We start from the raw sequence: 20,786 nt of genomic DNA on the forward strand, positions 1-20,786 counted from the left end.
CATGTCCCTGTGTCCGAAAAATATGCGAAAAACTCGTGCCTCTAATGAATAGTGAGGAGAGTTCAGGTGTCGCCGATACAGTTGTGTATATTTTGTAACAGTGACATTGCTAGTGAGTACCCGTGGAGTGTAAAGACGCGATCGCCAGTACCGGCACGGTAAGTCCTTTGATTTAATTTCATCAAATGTGAAATAGATACAGATAGGATGTTTGTCACGTCACATTGCAGATAACACACATTTTTAGTGTGATTGTGAATTCTACTTTGACAATTTGTTACAATGTAGGTAAAAACAATACGATATGTTATTAATACTATATCATATTTTACTCAGATCGTATATTTAGACTTTTAGTTTTCATGAAAGTGTAGAAACTCACATTTTTATGATGATTGTGAATTTTACTAAGATCATTTGGTTGTAAGTAATCGTATTCACCATTTTACAATTTCAATGGTGAAGATATATTTCATCATGTTCAGGGGAATGTCGGAAATAACTTTCTTGCTTACATATTACATATTATTGGTATGGAAGGGTATTTGCAAATAATATTTAATAACGTACGCATACTTTCCAAACTACGATCTTATAAAATCTAGTGCAAACCTATTAATGATTTTCATTTATTTAAAGGTGTGAAATGCTGCTATCATTGATAAAAGATTATAAGTGTTGTTTTTTTAAACGTACAGTCATTTTACTCCGCAAAAAATATAATTTTGATAATTACAAGAGGCCCATCGGGTCAATTAAGATTTCTATTACAATCGATATTGATTTCTGCATTGCGAGTTGTTATGAATATGGGTAATCATTTCCAAGAGAGCAACAAAGTTTTGAAAATTTTAAGAGGCCTAATAGGTAAAAATATAATCGGATTGTTAAGTTCTTCCACCTTTACTTTTTGACCCTTACTAATAACGTGATACTTATGTTGGAGTTACCTCCCTTTATATGATTCAAGAAAACCACAAACTTTTGGGTTATTTAAAGCAGTATTTGAAATTGTTTTATGAGCTTAAATTCAAGCAACGCCTTCACCGAGGTAGGATGTTAGAAAAATGCCTGCTGCCCACTGCATGATCGTGAAAGGCGACTAAATTTGGAATCTTAATTTCATTGTTACCTAGATGAACATAATTTACATTTTCATCTATTCCATAGCTTCAGAGTGACGTTTAGTAGAGCTTTATTTAGGTCACATAATGATCTGGTTAAGATGATGGCAGCTTAGGGTCATATGAGCTGGGCGACGGGATGAGTTAGGTCATATTAAATGAAAGGTATATTCAATTATGTATCGCCTGGGTTTTCTATATATAAAGCAAATGTTTAAGCTATTTAAGTTTGTTTAATGAGATAATCTCAAGCAACACCTGCATTGCAAGTATTTTGTTAGAATTGTGCCTGTTGCTCCATTGCATGATCGTAAAAGGCGATTAAATATGGAACCTTTATCTCGTAGCTTTACCAAACAATATCATGTATTTTACATCTAGTGTTCACCATAAGAGAATATTATCTTATTAATACTAACTGGTTTGTAGTGACAGGAAAGTTTTCATGAGAACGAATTCTTCTCTATGATATTCGAGAGAGAAATCCAATATATTTTGAACTAGGTAGCCACTAGAATTGAGATCCCATATTTAGTCGCCTTTTTCGATCTAGCAATGTGGCAGCAGGCACAATTCTAACAAAATGCTTGCAATGTAGTTGTTGCTTAATATTTTCTCTTACAACAAACTTAATTAGCTGAAACACATGCTTTAAACATGGAAAATCCAGAATATACTTAGTTGACAGACAATAACATTCATTGAATTTGACCTAATTTATACACGTGACCCAACAAAAACAAACATTACTTTTAATATTTTCATCTCAATAACCGTGAAACTAAGATTCCAAATAATAGTCACCTTTCACGATTATGCAGTGGGGCAGCAAACATGCTACCTCAGTGAAGGCGTTGCTTGAAATTAAGCTCATAAAACAAGTCTAAATCAGAATTTCAAATTCTACTTTAAACATGGGAAAACAGCATATGCTTAGTGGACAGATGATACCATTCATTGAATATGACCTAATTTATGCACGTGACCTAGCAAATGTGACCTTGGTATGTAACATCTTAAGCAGGTTATGTCAAGATCCTTATGCTGTACTAAACATCAATTTCAATACTAAACATCAATTTCAAGCTATCAGATCTTTGAAAAATCCTGGTTTTCAGCAATAATATTAAAGTTTTTAATGCTAAAATAGAATAAATGCTTAAAGAGACAATTCAGTCTAAGAGAACATTAAAATTTGTACGTATATCGGAAAATACCCAGTTCTAATGGAAATTAGTTCAGTCGGTTTTACTGTGATATGCCAGAAAAGCCCATGGTGGTGAAATGCGTATTAAATGTTCAAACTCGCTCGCTGGCCGCCATTACACATTGTGGTCGAACATCTTGTATGCCGAACCCTGTCCCTTGCTCGTAGAGTAATGTTTCTTTTGTTTAAAACTGCTCAAATCGCCCTGACAGTAGTGTGTTTACCTTATTAGGTGAAATGTCTTGACTAAAAAATCGTTTTATCACATCCACAGTGGTTATGTAGTTCATTTGTTGAACGTGCGTGACTTTGGCTCGGATATGGGTACAGCGTACATATAGGAGATTTCAGAAAAGATGGCGTGACGTCACAGAAAGTTTACATCCGGGTCCTCAAAGGTACAAAACACAGTATGGCGACTGATAAAGACAATAACAGATACGTACATCCCTGCTTCATAATCGATACTTTGTCAAAAGTTTACGCTTTCATACTTGCAAATTCTGATTTTGAAATGGTTTCTTATTGTTTCACAGGTTACGGATGTTAACATTTTTATATTTTCATTTGTTTATTGCTAAATTTTAGTGTCGAAGCCACCTATCGAAGCGCTGCCGGGCCATCACACGTAGGCCTACCCGATTTTGTTCATACGTATAAATTCAGGTTGTGAAAAGGTGTATGATCTATTTCAATGTATAATGTTTCTGTTATACGTGAAAAACTGTTCACAATACGATATGATATATAAACAAAACGTGAACCACCTGACCAGACTACGGCCGCTCGTGTATGGCTTCGTCGCTCGTAGATCACCGCAGGCCACAGCATTGTTGGGGAAATAAATCATATTTATAAATACCAACACTTTTATCTCAAAAAGTACTTGTTTAAGATATATATTCGTTATTTAATATGTACATGTTGTTTTAATGGAATACTCTTGTATCATAACAAAATTACGAATAGTAATTAAACTACTGTTTTACACGTACACGTATGGCTGCCGATCTCGTAAAATAATATGGTGAATTTCATGCTGCAGATTTCATTTTCAATATTTCATTTAAAACCGCTTTTATGCCATGGACTGCTATGTTAAGTCTCAAACTGAAGTGGTATTACTTTTAGATAAATGGAATACATATTAGGTAGACTTCATTTAAATTGATATAAATTACTGATCGTAGTACTGTAAATGCCGATACATTGAGCACGGCTTCGAGAATCCTAAATACTCAAAGTTTTAATTAAAAATATGATAAAAAGAACCTACAAACTGACTCATTTGTATGTTATAAACTAAATCCCAAAATCGATGACAAAAAAAATAACCAAAATACGTAATTTAATGACACTGAAAATGGACGAAATCGGGTTCTCGGCTGTACTGTAATGGCTGCCGTGGGCTTGGGGTAATCTACGAAAGCAAATGTTTAATTTTGCACTAATCACACATCGTAAAGTGTTTTATCAAGAAACACTTCGAAAACAGTGATTGCTTATAATTATATTTTGAGGGACTTTGAATTTAATTTGTAATTTCAAGTTGATATTTGCAATATATCTGTCAATGTTTATACGTAATGGCGACCGTGTGTTCTCGTAGCGGTAGAAAATGGAGTATAAACAGAGTAAAATATATGAATACTATATGTTTAAATTTGTATATTATTGTAAAATATTTTTATTTACACTTTTTGAAATGTAAATAACGCAATAGTTCTCGGATTGGCGTACTATTTATTACAATAAAATGTAAACAAACATCACAAGCGGCTGTGTTCACACAATGTTTATGTGTACAGATATAAGAGTTGTACCTTTGAGCGCCCGGATGTACCTTTGTGTGACGTCATCGCCATCTTTTCTGAAATCTCCTATTATACCTGCTTAATCGTATTGATCAACGATTTGTAATTACAACAGTATCAATTAAAATACTAAACAATGACGTGGACTTTTTCAATATTTTATGCTATATGCTTCATAAGAAATGTAGAACAATACATTTATGCCATATTTTGCTTCTTCGTTATGTAAAAGAATTTTACAGAGTGAATTGTCCCTTTAACTAGGTCACTGTGACCAACTTTTTGAACTTTTCAGCAGTTTTCTGAGCTGAACTTCACAAACCCAATATTTACAGGAAAAATCTGCAAAAAAGGTTATCTTTATTCTGATATCTGATTAAATAGGACTTAAACAATGAAATTGTGAATTTTCACCCTTTGACCCTTGACCTTTGAAATTACAATGAAGCGCAGAAAACAATCGGATATTCTGAATAGCATACAATATGACCCTAATGTATCTTTATACAAAATATTTTGCTTATCACTGAGTGGCCGTAAAACGGCCCAGTTATACCCCTCCTTTATTCCAATTTGACTAGTCTATAATACATGTAGGTTAGTTCACTTATAATACGCAAGTTGTTGGTTCCCTCGACCTGTTTGTGTGAGTATTGTGCAGGTCATATAATTCGAATATCCTATTTAAGTCGAAATATGTTGTTTATCTCGACTAAACTTTTCGCTATTCTCAAATAACACGAAGAATGATTGAAGTCCCACTGAATTCGAGCTAACGAAGTTTGACTCCATATGTATAAGTATATCTGTGCTTTGAATGCATTGTAACTTTGCAAATTGCAGGTCGAATTGCCGTTCAAAAGTGGGATTTTTTCAGCTTATCTAAGAGACCGATTAATATCATAATCATAAAATAAGTAGGCTTGTTGGTGTCAAGGATTACTAAGCGTTATAAAACAAATTACACTGAACGTCATCGAGCATGATCGAAATTTTCGGAAAACTTGTCACGAACCCATTGACTTCGAATTTGAGTAAATTATGTTTGACTGTAATATACTATCTTTTCATAGTAGGATATGATGTATCTACAAAATGTTCAGGGGAAAACTTTTAAGTGAATTCCATTAAGAAGCGATCAACATTTTATATATGTTCTGTAGTGCGAGTATGTTTATTGATTTTATACGTTAAGATTTTACATATATAGCACTTTTTAACCTTTGGCTATTGTTAATGATAAATTTTGGATCGCCGCCAAATCTCATCCAGTATATATATTGGTCACAGGGGCATGAGATTGGCTCTAGACACAAGAGCATAAATTCTGTATATTTAAAACTAAATACAGGGGCATGAAATTAGGTGAATTTGGGCCTAGACACAGGGACATTTGATACGGTGTAATTCTACAAGACACACGGACATGGAATGTGGTGTAGTTGTACCAGACACAGGGGCCTGGGATTTGTTATAGATAGATCTTGTCACAGGGATTAACATTGTCGGCAACCCATGAGTCACCTCTCTACGTTTACAACTAGACACACGGGCATGATATTTGATGTGTTTAGACCTAGACACAGGTACATGGGATTTTGTGTATTAAGACCTAGACACCGGGACATGGGATTTTGTGTATTTAGACCTAGACACAGGGACATGGGATTTTGTGTATTTAGACCTAGCGGAGGGACATAAGATCATGTGTATTAAGACCTAGACACAGGGACATGAGATTTTGTGTATTTAGACCTAGACAGAGGGACATGAGATTTTGTGTATTTAGACCTAGACAGAGGGACATGAGATTTTGTGTATTTAGACCTAGACACAGGGACATGAGATTTTGTGTATTTAGACCTAGACACAGGGACATGAGATTTTGTGTATTTAGACCTAGACAGAGGGACATGAGATTTTGTGTATTTAGACCTAGACACAGGGACATGAGATTTTGTGTATTTAGACCTAGACAGAGGGACATAAGATCTTGTGTATTAAGACCTAGACACAGGGACACAAGATTTTGTGTATTTAGACCTAGACACAGGGACATGAGATTTTGTGTATTTAGACCTAGACAGAGGGACATGAGATCTTGTGTATTAAGACCTAGACACAGGGACATGAGATTTTGTGTATTTAGACCTAGACACAGGGACGTGGGACTTTGTGTATTCAAACCTAGAGACAGGGGCGTGTTTTTGAGATATTTGACATGGGAGTGTATCTCTCGTAAATGATTATATATGTGATTTTATTTATAAACATATACAATTTCGAACGAAATTGACAAGTCTTTTTTCACATTTCCATCCCCATCAAACTTTGCAGAAAGAAATAAAAATGATTATTGACCGGATATTTTCCAGGTCCCTGGGAATCTCGAAATGCAATAGGCATATTTCAAATTTTATAAACTGGTCCTCTACATAGGCAAGAAACATTGACATGAAATTCACATGAAATTGACCAGATTTTGACCTCAGCGAATTTTCACGTGAAATTCGGACATTTTAAGGTGAAATTCTGGTTAGTTTTTTAACCCGAAACTGACTTCTGATAGTATTCTGCTCCTTTCAGATCAGTTTTAGATAAAAGTTTTAACAAAAAATTCTGGCCGATTTCATGGTAAGAAATTTTGCCTGTTTAGGCCATAGTTATGTTTTTTGTTTTGTGTCCGCTTGCCGGTAGTTTTTAGGTCCCTTGAGGGAAAAAACAAACACAAACATTTTTTTCTGAACTGGGCAATAAAAAAAAAGTGTGTAACGGGGTAAGTAATGTCTCCTACAATGTCCATAGATTTAAATCTATGAAAAAGAAATTATTTTCTAAATTTGATCAGTTGAAATGAAATAACTTATTTGTGAAGAAAAAAGTACATATTCAGAATCAATTGGAACCCCCAAGAAACTTAAATTCCTTAGCAAAACATTGTGTTTATTTTCTTGTGTGTGTTTTTTAGCCTTGTTGGCTGGTAGGTTTAAGAAAATCAAAATGACGCAAAACTGAGAAAAACACAACTATGGCCTTATCATACATGACAAAGGCGCGTGACATTTTTTGTGTAAATGGACAGATATATGTATCTGCAATGTATATAAGATCGCTTTAGTCCGAGGCCTTAGGGCGTGAAAAAAGGCTCCGGTGTGCTTTTCGTGAAAAATATCTCCATTTTGAATCAAAGTGGGAGACAACCTTAACACACAAACTAGACATTATCCTTCCGTAATATTTGCGTTATTTATTTCAATCAGTTGTATTCTAATGACGCACTATATTCTTACGTCTGGTTGTTGACTTGCACAAGCCCTGAGACTCGCAACATTTTAAAATAAAATAGCAAAAATCTCATTGATACGATTTGATTGAAATATAAGGATTGACTCTTGGTTTGGTCTGTTTCATGGGGTGATGAATTGAGCTGCTCTTGGAACAAATCCAACATGAACTGCTTTGCAGTGCATTCAATTTGTTTATTTGGTCGATTTTATGGGATGATGAATTTAGTTACTCAGGAAACAATTTCAACATAAACTGCTTCGCAGTTAAGTCAATTTGTTTCGAGAGCAACTCAATTCATCACCCCATGAAATAGACCAAAGCAAGATCCAACCGTTAAATGGAAAAATGGTATATCAGTTTTTGAATATTGATGATGTCATAAAAAAACCCGCCGCGATGTTTAGTGACAAGGCATACGTTTTCTGCAACACGCTGTGTATATAGGATTGCACATAGTCACTAACTTTCTTCAGAAAATGCAAACGGATTTCCCTGAGGCCCCGATATGTGGTGAAAATCATCAAGTAGTTCAATGTATGGAAAGGGAATGACCGTCCGGTGACGTATATAGGCTCTAGAAATGTGCGTAAATGTTGACGTAATACACTTGGCTGACTATTTCCTCAAACCACATTTGAACCCCTTCAAAAAGTGTCACTGTAGTTGAATATAACTACTTAATGTTTGCATTTCTCGTGAGACAAAGCTACAGAAAAATAATTCAATTCTGCTTGAAACGTGTTTTCATTGGCTTAAAAATTTACTTTATTGGCTCATAAAGGAAAAATGACTTCGCGGTTTATTTAGAGTACATTCAGATCTTTTTTTAGTTATATCTACAAATTTATCTAAATTTTATTCTAGTTAATTTTTTTAATAAATGGACATGTACGGAAATTTTGCTAAATTCTCGTTTGCCAGTTCGACAAGGCCCAGTGTATATCAAAACATGTTTTACCGACTTATAAAAAAAAGTTCATATTAATCCGTATATCAGTAAATAAAAGTACAACCGATTGTTTCTTGTAAGAATTGACAAATAATGATTTCATGGTATAATTCAAGAAATTGAATTCTATACGACAAGGCTATAAGTACATTAAGGTGTTTTTTTCTTTTATATATCCAATCTGATTAAAAAAAAACACATCCTTTATCATCACTAAAAGGATCTGACAACATCCAAATAGGGGTCACGTTCTGGTGACCTTTGGAAATGACCAATCAAATTGCAGCTTGACTAGGGACGAAAAAGTTTGAAAAGGCTGTAAGAAATAGTTTCGTATATATAGTCATCTCGCCCAAAGAGCACAACAAAGCTTAATGGATAAGTTTACTGGGACGAAAAGGCGTTTTCAATTGATGTAGTAAGGTGTAGAAAATGCATTTGATCTGAAATACAGGTTGTAGAAAGGTCATCCGAACATGATTTTGTCAGATCCTTATTGAAATCAGTGTTTATGGCTGGGGATGAAGGGCTACCAAATTTGTTAGAGGTCACATCTGCTAAAATTTCCTTTTAAAACAACTTTCTTATTAACTAAGGAGGCGCTAGAGACCGAGATAAGGCCTCGTGGCATGCCAGATTTGTCAAATTATTATCATTAAATCTTTAACTTGCTTCTCAAAACAGGTCACTGATATTTGACGCTGACATCGAAGGACTATTAGTTTGTTCATTGACCTTGGACCTTATTCAAGTCACAGGGGTCAAATAGGCCTAAAAATCTTTTAAACAGAAACATGATATATATAGAGATTTATAAGGTCACGGGCGGCAACTTCGAACCAGAAGGACCACTGATATTTTTAGCATCATCCAATCTGATCCTTCAAAAAAACTCTGTATGTATGTAATGTACTCAAGATGGACCCTCCAATCCTTTATCATCCCTAAGAGGATATGACAACATCCATCCAAATAGGGGTCACGTTCTGGTGACCTTTGGAAATGGCAAATCAAATTGCAGCTTGACTGGGGACGAAAAAGTTTGAAAAGGCTGTAAGAAATAGTTTCGTATATATAATGCATCTCGCCCAAAGAGCACAACAAAGCTTAATGGATAAGTTTACTGGGACGAAAAGGCGTTTTCAATTGATGTAGTAAGGTGTAGAAAATGCATTTGATCTGAAATACAGGTTGCAGAAAGGTCATCCGATCATGACCCCTTATGAGATGTTGTCAGATCCTATTGAACGGAGTGTTTATAAGGATCTGTATTTTAATCAGATTGTTTATTATCTAATTATTGAACAAGACAGATTACATTGCTTACATTTTGAATATACGTCAATCACATACTTCTTACTTCATTTTTTATTCAAAACTTTATTGCTTATGATTAGCATAAGTACATTATATATGACGATAATTTGAAACCACAAAGTGTACTTTTTATGTGGGAGGATACAGCTCGTGCCCGACCTTATAGCAGGCGTCAAGTTTCAAGTTGTTGGTTTTTTTCCAAGTTTATAGCAGGCGTCGTTACTGAATCTGCACACGCCTATAAGAGAACAATTAACTCGGGTCAAGAATAGTATTTTGACCCGGCCACTGATTGGCTGATTAATTATGAATTTCAGAATGTACAAATGTTTTCTGACAAGTAATTATTCCCAGATAATTATATGAATTGGGAAATCTAGAATGAAATGTAGGTTCAAAATATCAATTTTGATAATGAATAGGTAAAAACACTAGAATTTTAGGATTTTTTTTCAAAATGACTACCCTGGTTGGAGTTTGAACTAGAGGACCCAAACTTTTTTTTCTATATCGAGTGTTTTATGATAACCTAGACTTTAATTATAGAACACAATAGGTAATTAATATTCAGTTGTTTTAATACTACATTACAAAACTTAAACTTTTAACACCCTGGTCTATGTAAAATTTCTCTATAATACAGCTTTCGGTTTATCTCCTTGACTAAAAGCAGTTCGGTGTAAAAAATTGTGTATCGAAAGTAAAGATAGTATCGAAATCAAATCTATCTAATGTTCTTCTTTTCTCTAAACTGTCTGGTAGGCTGTCGCAATCCTTATCAACTTTACAATGTAACAATAATGGCAAGTTTTTTAAAATGTATTTAGCCTCGATGCTTTCGTTTCCAGTTTCTTGTTGTAACCTATGTATGTAATATTAAAACTTATTTTGTTATTCACGGAAAATACCGAAAGTTTCCGATTTATTGTCATTGTAAACACTCATTCGACTAACTTCGGCCTATTCCGGAATCTACATCTTACATCTAAGGCAATCGCAACGGACGAGTTCACGTGAAACTCTCGAGTTAATACGAACGATGCGTATTTCAACAAAACAGCGATAGTTTGAACAAATAAATAGGATTTTACGTCACTCAACTCAACCCACGAGTTTCACGTGACCTCACCCAACATTTCAGAGAAATTTCCGTCAATCTACGGGATTTATCACTAGGGCGAGTACATGTTAAACTCTAGAATAGTTAACACGAGCGACGCGTGTTTCAACAAAACGGCGGTAGTTTGAACTCGAACGTCAATCAACTCAACCCGCCAGTTTGACGTGACCTCGGTCCATTTCCGAAGATTGCCGGATTTCTCCGAGATGTTGCGATTGCTAACGTAGGGTACCGGAATTAACCGAGATTTGCCGAATGTGTAAACACTATTCATTTCCATCAATCGAAATCTTTAAGATACAACACGAAACTTCTGTTTTATCAGATGGTGTCGGATATGTATCAGTGACTTTTATTTCACAGTTGTTGAAAAGTATCTCCGCAGAACACTTTCATATAATCGATCAATGCTTTTACACAGACGAAAATGCTCCGGCTTAAGTTACGGCCGTAAGGCAGACAATTTTATCGCTTGTGAAACGTAACACCCAGTCCATTTTATATTCCATCATTCCAGAAACAGGCGTCATTTCAATATATATAAATTCAACTTTGACGTATTTTGTGCAAGCGTCTTGTGAGAGCACTTTCAGTGAAATTGACACCATTACTTTGTTTCAAAATATGAAATACCATTAATTGTCAATATCACTTGCTGAATCAGATTTCCTTAATATATTGTTTATTGAAATATACATTACTGCTCTCTATTGGGTGAAGTACATGTATGTGTTTTTCAAATGGTGTAGAATTTAAATTTATACTCATAGAACTTTTAAGGGTTTTTTCCGAAAATAAAAATCAAATTAAATTGTAGCACTCCTCCTATCAATAAAAGGACCATTTGCTCATTACTGAAATTGATGTACATGTATCATTTGATGTTTATGTAAATAAAATTATGTCGAATTTTTTTCGATAATCACTGATGCTTTTGGCTAAATTCATTATTTTAAGGACTTAGACGTCAATATGTTTTGGTAATGGGAGTAAATCAAGGTATAGATTTTTATGTTAATACAAATTACTTAAAAGAAGCCGCGGTTGAGCAATTAAAATATCCGACAGTCTAACACGAGGAACAATCGTAATAGCTCGGAGATTCCCGGCTATCTTCGGAATATATAACAAGAAGATTACCGGAAGTTTCTCCGCGTTGTTGCGATTTTCAAGAGCTGTTGGAATGCATATGGTTGAGCGGTTTTGGTGTCTGTCTGACATTCTATACCACTTCACTTGTAATTTGAGGTCAGCAAAGTTGAACTGGGATTTTTTTTTCGGGGACGAACCGAACAAAATTTTGTCGCATTTCAATTGTTAATAATAATACGCCATTATGTGCCATTGGAAGCCGTCTTACACACACCGACCCCATTACGGGACGTCACGTAGGCCACTTCGATCGCTGGGCGTAGGTTACAGACACGGGACTAAAAAACTCTGTGCTTGGTTAGCAAACAAAATCGTAAAAGGCCATTATTACCTGAATGTCCGTAGAAAAAAAATATTCGAGCTCATTAGAACATCTCCTTTATATATTCTTTCTATATTTAATCAGCAGGTTAAATTTTGGCAATTGGGCTTCCATTTCTGAAAAAAATCTATTGTTTCGTAGAATGTACATGCTCGAGTTCGTATATACGATGTGATATTTAACCTTGACCTTTATTGAATTATAAGTGCAGGACACGTGTTCTTGGATTTGCTATGTGTAGCATTTTATCAGAAGTTTTTTTTTATTTTCAGAAACCAAATACGTTGTAATAATGAATAATTTAAAATTGGCGAAATTGCGTGAAGTCTCAAGTTTTTAATATTAAGTGATATATACATGTACCATGTAGAACTTAAACTTTCAAGGATATCATAAATAACATTGAGCTTGATTAAATTTTAAGTACAGTGCAGCACATGTGTACTTTTTATGTTTGCTATATTGTAGGATCATGCCCGAAGTTTTTTTTAAGCAGCGATGAAATAATGAATAATTCAAATTAAGCAGCGATGAATTAATGAATAATTCAAATTAAGTGTCAAGTTTTTGACATTGAAGCTGAAGTTTTCAAACTTGAAACCTGCAGCATACCTAACTCTCACGATTTATATATGAAATAATGAATATTATAATTTGAAATTAATTTTCGAGTTCAGACATTGATATAGCACCGTGAGAATGAAAAAAAAATAAAAAGAAAATCACCTCTGCAATTTTTTCAACTTTGAAACCTGCAGCATGCCTGAAACTCACGTGTAATAAATTCAGGGCTGCAATGTAGCGAAACTTTCGCGTTATTATGAGCCCTCGGAAGCCAGATTTTGATTACGGAAGCCACATTTAATATGGACGAGCAAGGAATTTGTCATCTTATATACACATGACGTTGTCCAGAATGCTGCAGTTCACACAAATAGATTTGAAACATCGTTTAAATCTGAAAACTGTTTCCATCTTGTTCATTCCAATTGATTTAGATATCTCTTTAGAGTTGATTTGTTTTAAATAACTTTCATACGCTAAGCTACATATACCATATACTCCCGTACTCACACGTGCATCCACACAATTTTCATGTTCATTTTAGAAAAGATGTTGAACACCATTTTACACACATATTTGTAAGAAGCAAAATTTCTCTATGCTTATATCTATACTGTTGCTTTAATAGCTCTCACTGAGTATCTATACTTCTTAACTAATTCATTGACGTACAATGAATTTTATTTAAACGTTCCCATTACTGCTTCTGACATTTTATTGTTGGAAAAACAAATGTATAAGACAAAAATTTCCACTAATCCCATGGTAATGCGGAGGTCGATATATAGCATATGAACCCAGAATTATAATGTTGTGACGTCATAGTCGCATCGATATTTGACTATCCAAAATATTGAGTTCATTAGGGTAGTGTCTTATGGCCATCCTTTTTCTTACTAACAAGCACCTCAAATAATCCTATTAACATTTTCCAGAGAAATACTGTCCGGGTAAAATATAAAATAAAGACTTCCGATTATGTAATAATGCGAAAGTTTCAAGTAATAACGCGAAAGTTTCCCGTTATAACGCCAAACGTTACGCGTAATAACGCAAAATTACGCGAATATTTTTTTCTTCTACCAAAATGAGCCAAATAGGCTTTCGTAAATGCCCACGATCTTTCCGAAACGCAAACTAAAAGAATTGTATAACTGTACACTGTGGTTGACAGTGTGGCTTTGAAGATGGTCAATGCTCTCCTTGTAATCGCGAAAGAAAATCTCTGCAGGCCTGTGATTAGTCGGTGTTTCATTTTCTCCTGAACTGCCTTCAGTGTTACTATGAGATGGTTCAGAGATGAAAAGTAACCTCCGGAGTATTGAGGATCGGTAATGAGAAATTTAATTAAAATTGGATGTTCATTTTCTACCCCGTGTGAGTAAATAATGAAGAAGAATTTTAAATAGATTTTGACGAGATGGTATTGTGCCTGATTTCGGCCACGTCGCATTATCCCGCATTGTAGCACTGTTGCTCTTCGCTTGGCATATTGTCGCTCTTCACATCAATGCGACAACATACGATGACCTTATTCCTTTGACATTTAGAATTTAATTTCAATCATATTTTATGTAAAATGATGATAAAAAAGAGATAATTCTTGCATTCACGTCACACTAAAAGACATTAAAGACCATTTCTGTTTGGAAAGAAAATGTCTTTATTACATGCATAGAGTATTTGAAGTTGTTTCACCTCAGCCAGAAAGAGTCGTTGAAATAATACTTTCAATGAAAATAATTAACATAAATGCATAATAATATATTTCCCCATTAGTTGCAGCGCCTCTTGTCTTTAAAGTACAGTCGTTACATGAGACACTTCAGGCCAGAGCTTCTTTTCGTTGATGACCTCGGGTATTTTTCAAATCTCTTTTCGTTGATGACCTCGGGTATTTTTCACATTTATAATTGATGTAAAACATGACATATACATAGCTTTTGAATTATTTATATATCTTTTTTGTGATCGAGACAGCTGATAAACTAATGTAGATATTAGTAAAATGTTTTTGAGACAAATAATTTAGAAAGTGCTGTAAAGTGCATTTATATATATATATATATATATGTAAATAATGGCGTTCTGAACTTCGTAAAAACAATGTAAATTATAAGTCAGCCTTACATGTACCTGGTACGAATATCGACGCGTTCAGCAAGAGCAACACTCCAAAATTAACAATCCACATTATAACCTATATCGATAAGATCTTTTTGTAATTTGCATATTCATTGAACATTTTGGGACGATATAATTTTGTGAATTTAAAGGGGGACAGATAAGTTCAAGGTAGCCGACCTGTTATTTGTGTCTAAACTGAGATTCGGAGTGGCCGTACTTAAGCGTTAAAGTGATATACATAGATTATTTGCTGTTGATTTTAATCATCATCGAGGTAAAGGTACCATCAGCAGAAAAGGTAAGAGATAAACAAATACACTTTAATGGCCCACTGCCTTTCCGAAACGGGTTTTAATCTTTGAAATTGGAATGTAAAACGAGTTCGATAATTTTGTAGAGTCGCAAAAGTTATTAACTAACCGTTAATGCTACACGTAAAAATAAACAATATGTTTATTTTTACAACGCGGGTCGTCTTATGTTTCACGCTCTCGTCCTAAATACCGCACGGTAGTTACATGACTATCACTGCGCCACGTATTGTTAAGTCAGCAATATCATTGAGCCTCTGTTAAGTCAGCAATATCATTGAGCCTTTTTAGAAATTCACTAAAACCGGTTTTTGAATCTTCTCCTTCTTACTTTGGCATTGGTGACCGGAAGTTAAATATGTTGCATACAAAACTTAGACATCAATGTAGTTCCCTAAATTACGATTTGTTCAGGATAAACCTTGTGGAAACTCCATGCTGTAACTGTGGACATATTTGTGAGAGTGTACATCACTTTTTTTTTCGAATGTAAAAATTATAATGTTGAAAGGAATTTGCTATTGGAAAGCCTAAATAATATGAATTTAAATGTTCTTATTGATTTAAATTTAATCTTGTTTGGAAATGAGGATCTGTCTCTGGAAAAGAACACAGGAATATTTTTATATGTTCAAAACTTTATTAAATTAAGCAAAAGATTTTAATATTAGACGAATACCTTTATTGTAATACACCTATCAGTTCTTTTCGATATCTCTTTTGTGTATTTTTGTGTTATCTAGAAATCGACTTAAATCACGTTATTTTAGATATTATGGCAAGTTGGTACTAAGGCGACGATTGCTTATGGATTTGATGGAAGACCTGAACAGCTAGGAGAAAGATTTTAGGAGTGTGATGGACATTCTTTTAGAGGGAAGGCAAAGAACGAGATAATTAGTCCAACTGTTGCCGCAAATTATTATTTAATAATTAAGTCGATTTAGTATTACATGTTTGTATTCGTTCTGTATTTTGGAAAGGGTGGCAATATAAGTTGCATAAAACGTGTACCCAATCCTTTTGTATATATTTGCAATAAAATATGTTAAATCGAAACTGCGCCAGACGACAAAACGGCGAAATCACAATGGAGAAGGTTAACGGAATCGGGGTGCGAAGGAGGTGCGTACCTCTGACTTAAGGGGCGCTGATCATGAGTCGTCATTGGGGGGAGCTCGAAGCGAGAAAATGGCCGACGGTAGTTTCCATTTTTTTCGTTGCGATCATAGACACATATATTGAGAGGAAAATGACTCTCCACTGTTATCATATATGACACAGGGAATCTTGCATTAATTGGTGTTGTAACCTCACCTTGTGGCATTAATATGTATTTGATGTTATTAATGTTTTTATGAAACCTTTATGTTTTGATCAGGAAAGGTAGTGGACCTTTAAACATGCATCGCATTAAACATGCACGTCCTATTATATAATTAACAACCACTGACGATGAAGGATGACCTTTCTTAGATCCGAGAGTTCAACCATCCAACATCAGGGTCCGGTTGTTAAAAGCATGATTAGCTTAATCACATAATTAATGAAATTTCCATTTCTCATTTGCTGCAACATTTGTGATTACATCTTCGCCAAAATCCGTAAGCGAGTAACAAATGCAGTTTTTAATAATCTTACAAATTTTGTAAAATTTATATCACCAGAAACTATTTTATATTCATTTGACAATAAACTGTGATTAGCCTAAACTCTTTTTAAACTACTGGACCCAGATAGATATAATTATACCCAAAACCGAATGTTTCTGTCCGTGCATATCACACTATCGCTTTTCGTATGGCGGGGTCAAAGGTTATATAAGTACAAATCTTAAATTGTTCTCCGAACGATAACTTTTTTCCGTTTGAGAGACTGCAGATAAAGCTTGTTATCATTCTCGATACCCCAGGGGTTTCTATCACTGACGTTATATCCACCCCTATCTTACAGTATCGAGGATGACTTGTAATATGCCTAACGTCAATATGCAATGCAATGTAATTTGGTAAGTAATTGCTCAAGTAACATTTTTTACGTTTTAAATGTCGCATGCAAATTTGGTGCACATGGTTCTCTTAAAAATTTATATTTTCACGTTTTTCTTCATAAAGGATTAATTTTCATGGATTTTTATGTTATGGAGATATAACACAAAAATCTGAGTGTACTCTATACAAACTGTGAAGCGGTTTATGATGAAAGTGCACTTAGATTTCTGTGATATCTCCATAACATAAAAATCCATGAAAATTAATCTTTATAATTCAATTTACCAAAGACATTCTCTACAATATCCAAAAATTATTTTGGGACTATTTTGTCTATGAAATTATTACGCCGTCATCTCAGCCATCAGAAGCGACGTTACATAGGACAACGCCATTTTTTTCCTTTACGGGCTGATAAAGTAAATTTTTAAGCCAATGAAAATGCTTGTTACAAGCTAAATTGAATTATATCATGATACTAAAAACCTATTTGTACTGTTCCCTCTATATGTTAGTTATGCATTTGGTTGAAATGATAAAAAAAAATATAAAAAAAAAACTGTTATACTGTTAATGTGGAGTTGCACATTTCGGATAGCAGTGACTTATCTATTTAAAAAATTATACTTACTTGCTGCGGTTTACATGTCTTTTTTAAACAAATGTTAGCCCTATTTGAAACGATTTGAAGTATAGTCTCGTTCTTACATCATTATCTTTGTTAGTCTTACCAAGTATTATGAGTTCATCATTGGCGCAGTTTCAAAAAAATCATCGTTCTTATATCAGAATCTTTGTTATCCTTTTGACAAGTGTTACTAGTTCGTAGTTGCGGGTGTACAACAAAAATGAAAGGTTCGTTCTTATTTCATAATCCTAATTATTTATACTTTACATGTGTTACGAGTTCATCGTTGCGGGTGTACAACAAAAATTAAAGGTTCGTTCTTATTTCATAATCCTAATTATTTATAATTTATAAGTGTAACGAGTTCATCGTTGCCGGGTGTAACAAAAATCATCGTTCTTATTTGATAATCTTTGTCAGTCTTTTACAAATGTGACGGGTTCATCGTCGTCAGAGTATAACAAAACTCATCGTTCTTATATCAGAATTTTCAAGTGTTATGAGTTCATCGTCGCTGGAGTATAACAAAAATCATAGGTTTGTTCTTATTTCATAATCTTAATGAGTAAGTCTTTAAAAGTTTTATGAGTTCATCATCGCCGGGGTGTAACAAAACTCATCGTTTTTATATCAAAATTTTAGTTGTTCTTTAACAAGTGTTACGAATTCATCGTCGCGGGAGTGTAACAAAGTGCTAGTACAGCAGAACTGCTACGATCCTTTCGGTACAACTGTTTTTACTTATCTAAATATATGCCATTTACTTCTACTGAGCTGCTGAGATATCACTCGGTATGATAATAAGCATGTGGCCCTTAGACCAGCATTATCAGACAAGTTCAGCAAGGCCCCTCGGGAAACCAATTATAGATTCTGTCCGCAATGACGCCACGCGCAGTTTACTTACATCATGATTAAGTAGATATATAATTAAAAAAATGCATATGCATTGTATCCAATTGAAACTTGAATGTGTGTTCTTAAAAGGTGAGATTTAGTTGTAGAGGTATTTTAATAACTGTATATTTTTACCGTGAAAAAAAAGCACTTATCAAAATCTTTCTTTTACGTTTATCTATTTTATGTTTTTTATGAAACTATATTTATAAGTATTTAAGTGATAGTATATTTTTATGTGGGAATTAAAGGGTGTTATGAACAACTCTGAACCTAATAAAACACATTAACACAGCTTGATGACATGATATTTTTAGATTATAAATGGAACGCGAAAGAAATAGCTTTGTACTAAAACGCGCCAATGAACCAAAAGATACCGGAGATCATTTTTTTTTATTTATTCAGTGTCGTAAATGTAAATAATCCTGTTTAATTCCATTTTTTTATTATTTCAAAGTCCACGTGAAGATAAGGGTAGAGCTGTACATTTGTAAGTGTATATTGCGCATGCGTGAAGTTGTACATTATTTATATGAACAATTTGAGTATAGCGCAGTGAGATATACAAAACTTAGAATAATGAACGAAAGAACAAAATGTAAACCAGCATACTTTCGCAAATTTCGCGATCCAAATAATTTCGCAAAAGATAATGTCTGCAAATTACTTTATTTATATATTTATTTATATGAGTTTCACTTTCATTTTTCAATCCGAAAATTTTGATCTTTGCGAACTTGTTTTAAAATACAAATCGCGAAATTTAATTGCCGCGAAAGAAAGTTGGCTTACAGTATCCAATATTACTAAAGTCTGATGTTATTTCATAGTCACGTGACAACTTCCAGAAGGAACAGTTACTTACAGATTGTAAATACAATAGGCACAAACATAAATAAGATGTAAATACTAAAAGAATCAATGTTAAATTATACATATGTAAAGGTACCCCCGTGAAACGCGAATGACTAATTACTAGATAATGTTCATTAAAATGTAATTACGTTACGATCTGTTATATCAATACAAATATTTAACTTAATGTAATAAACAAACGGGCGCCATATCATACCATATCATCATGACAAACAATGTAACAATAATGCGATTTACTGACTAAAGATAAGGACAATTCAATCTTATTTTTGTAGAATTTAATTATGAAATTAACTAAAATACGTTGAACAACTTTGATTTACAGTGGCATAATGTAATTACTCTATTACTCCAGGGTGTAGTACACGGAATTAAGATGTAAACTAACATGGGAATTGTAATAACGATGTAAATCACCATAATGGATGTGTAATTACATCTTTACATTGTGAACCCACTCTCGTATTTTTCAATCTAAAGTAATTACTATATATAATGACTTATACATGTAATGTAAGAACGATATCATATGACTTACATATACAGTGTTTTCCCTTCAAATGTAATTACTTACATTAAAATGTAATTACTTACATTAAAATGTAATTACTTACAATAAATGGCTTACATGTAAAAAATAGAGTATTTTAACATCAAAATATAATTAGTACTTTAAATGACTTGCATATAGAGTATTTTACCGGTAAAAACTATTCATATTTGTGTTGGCCTACATGGGAAAATACCATGGAATTGTAACTAGGATCAAAAATCAAATTACTATTTGCAATGATTTACATATAGGCAACTTTTGCCATAAAAATATAAATATGATGCGCATTGAGTTACAAATAGGCTACTTTTACCAGTAAAATGTAATTACGATGCGCATTGAGTTACGTATAAACTACTTTTACCAGTAAAATGTAATTACGATGCGCATTGAGTTACATCTAGACTACTTTTACCAGTAAAATGCAATTACGATGCGCATTGAGTTGTATATAGGCTACTTTTACCAGTAAAATGTAATTACGATGCGCATTGTGTTACAAATAGGCTACTTTTACCAGTAAAATGTAATTACGATGCGCAT

The 20,786-nt window shown here is 33.8% G+C and overlaps 1 protein-coding gene across 2 annotated transcripts in view; it reads left to right on the forward strand.

Annotated features, from left to right (window-relative positions):
* Window positions 1–20,786, forward strand: part of LOC138331215 (carbonic anhydrase 7-like) — a 55,539-nt gene continuing 34,753 nt past the window's right edge. The window contains exon 1 of one of the 2 annotated variants that reach the window (XM_069278700.1): window positions 1–158. The gene's annotated coding sequence lies outside the window, so the exon portion shown is untranslated. The remainder of the gene's footprint in view (window positions 159–20,786) is intronic. The other variant, XM_069278699.1, reaches the window with a different exon arrangement.

The sequence above is a fragment of the Argopecten irradians genome, chromosome 9 (genome assembly GCF_041381155.1).
Source record: "Argopecten irradians isolate NY chromosome 9, Ai_NY, whole genome shotgun sequence".
Classification (NCBI taxonomy): Eukaryota; Metazoa; Mollusca; class Bivalvia; order Pectinida; family Pectinidae; genus Argopecten; species Argopecten irradians.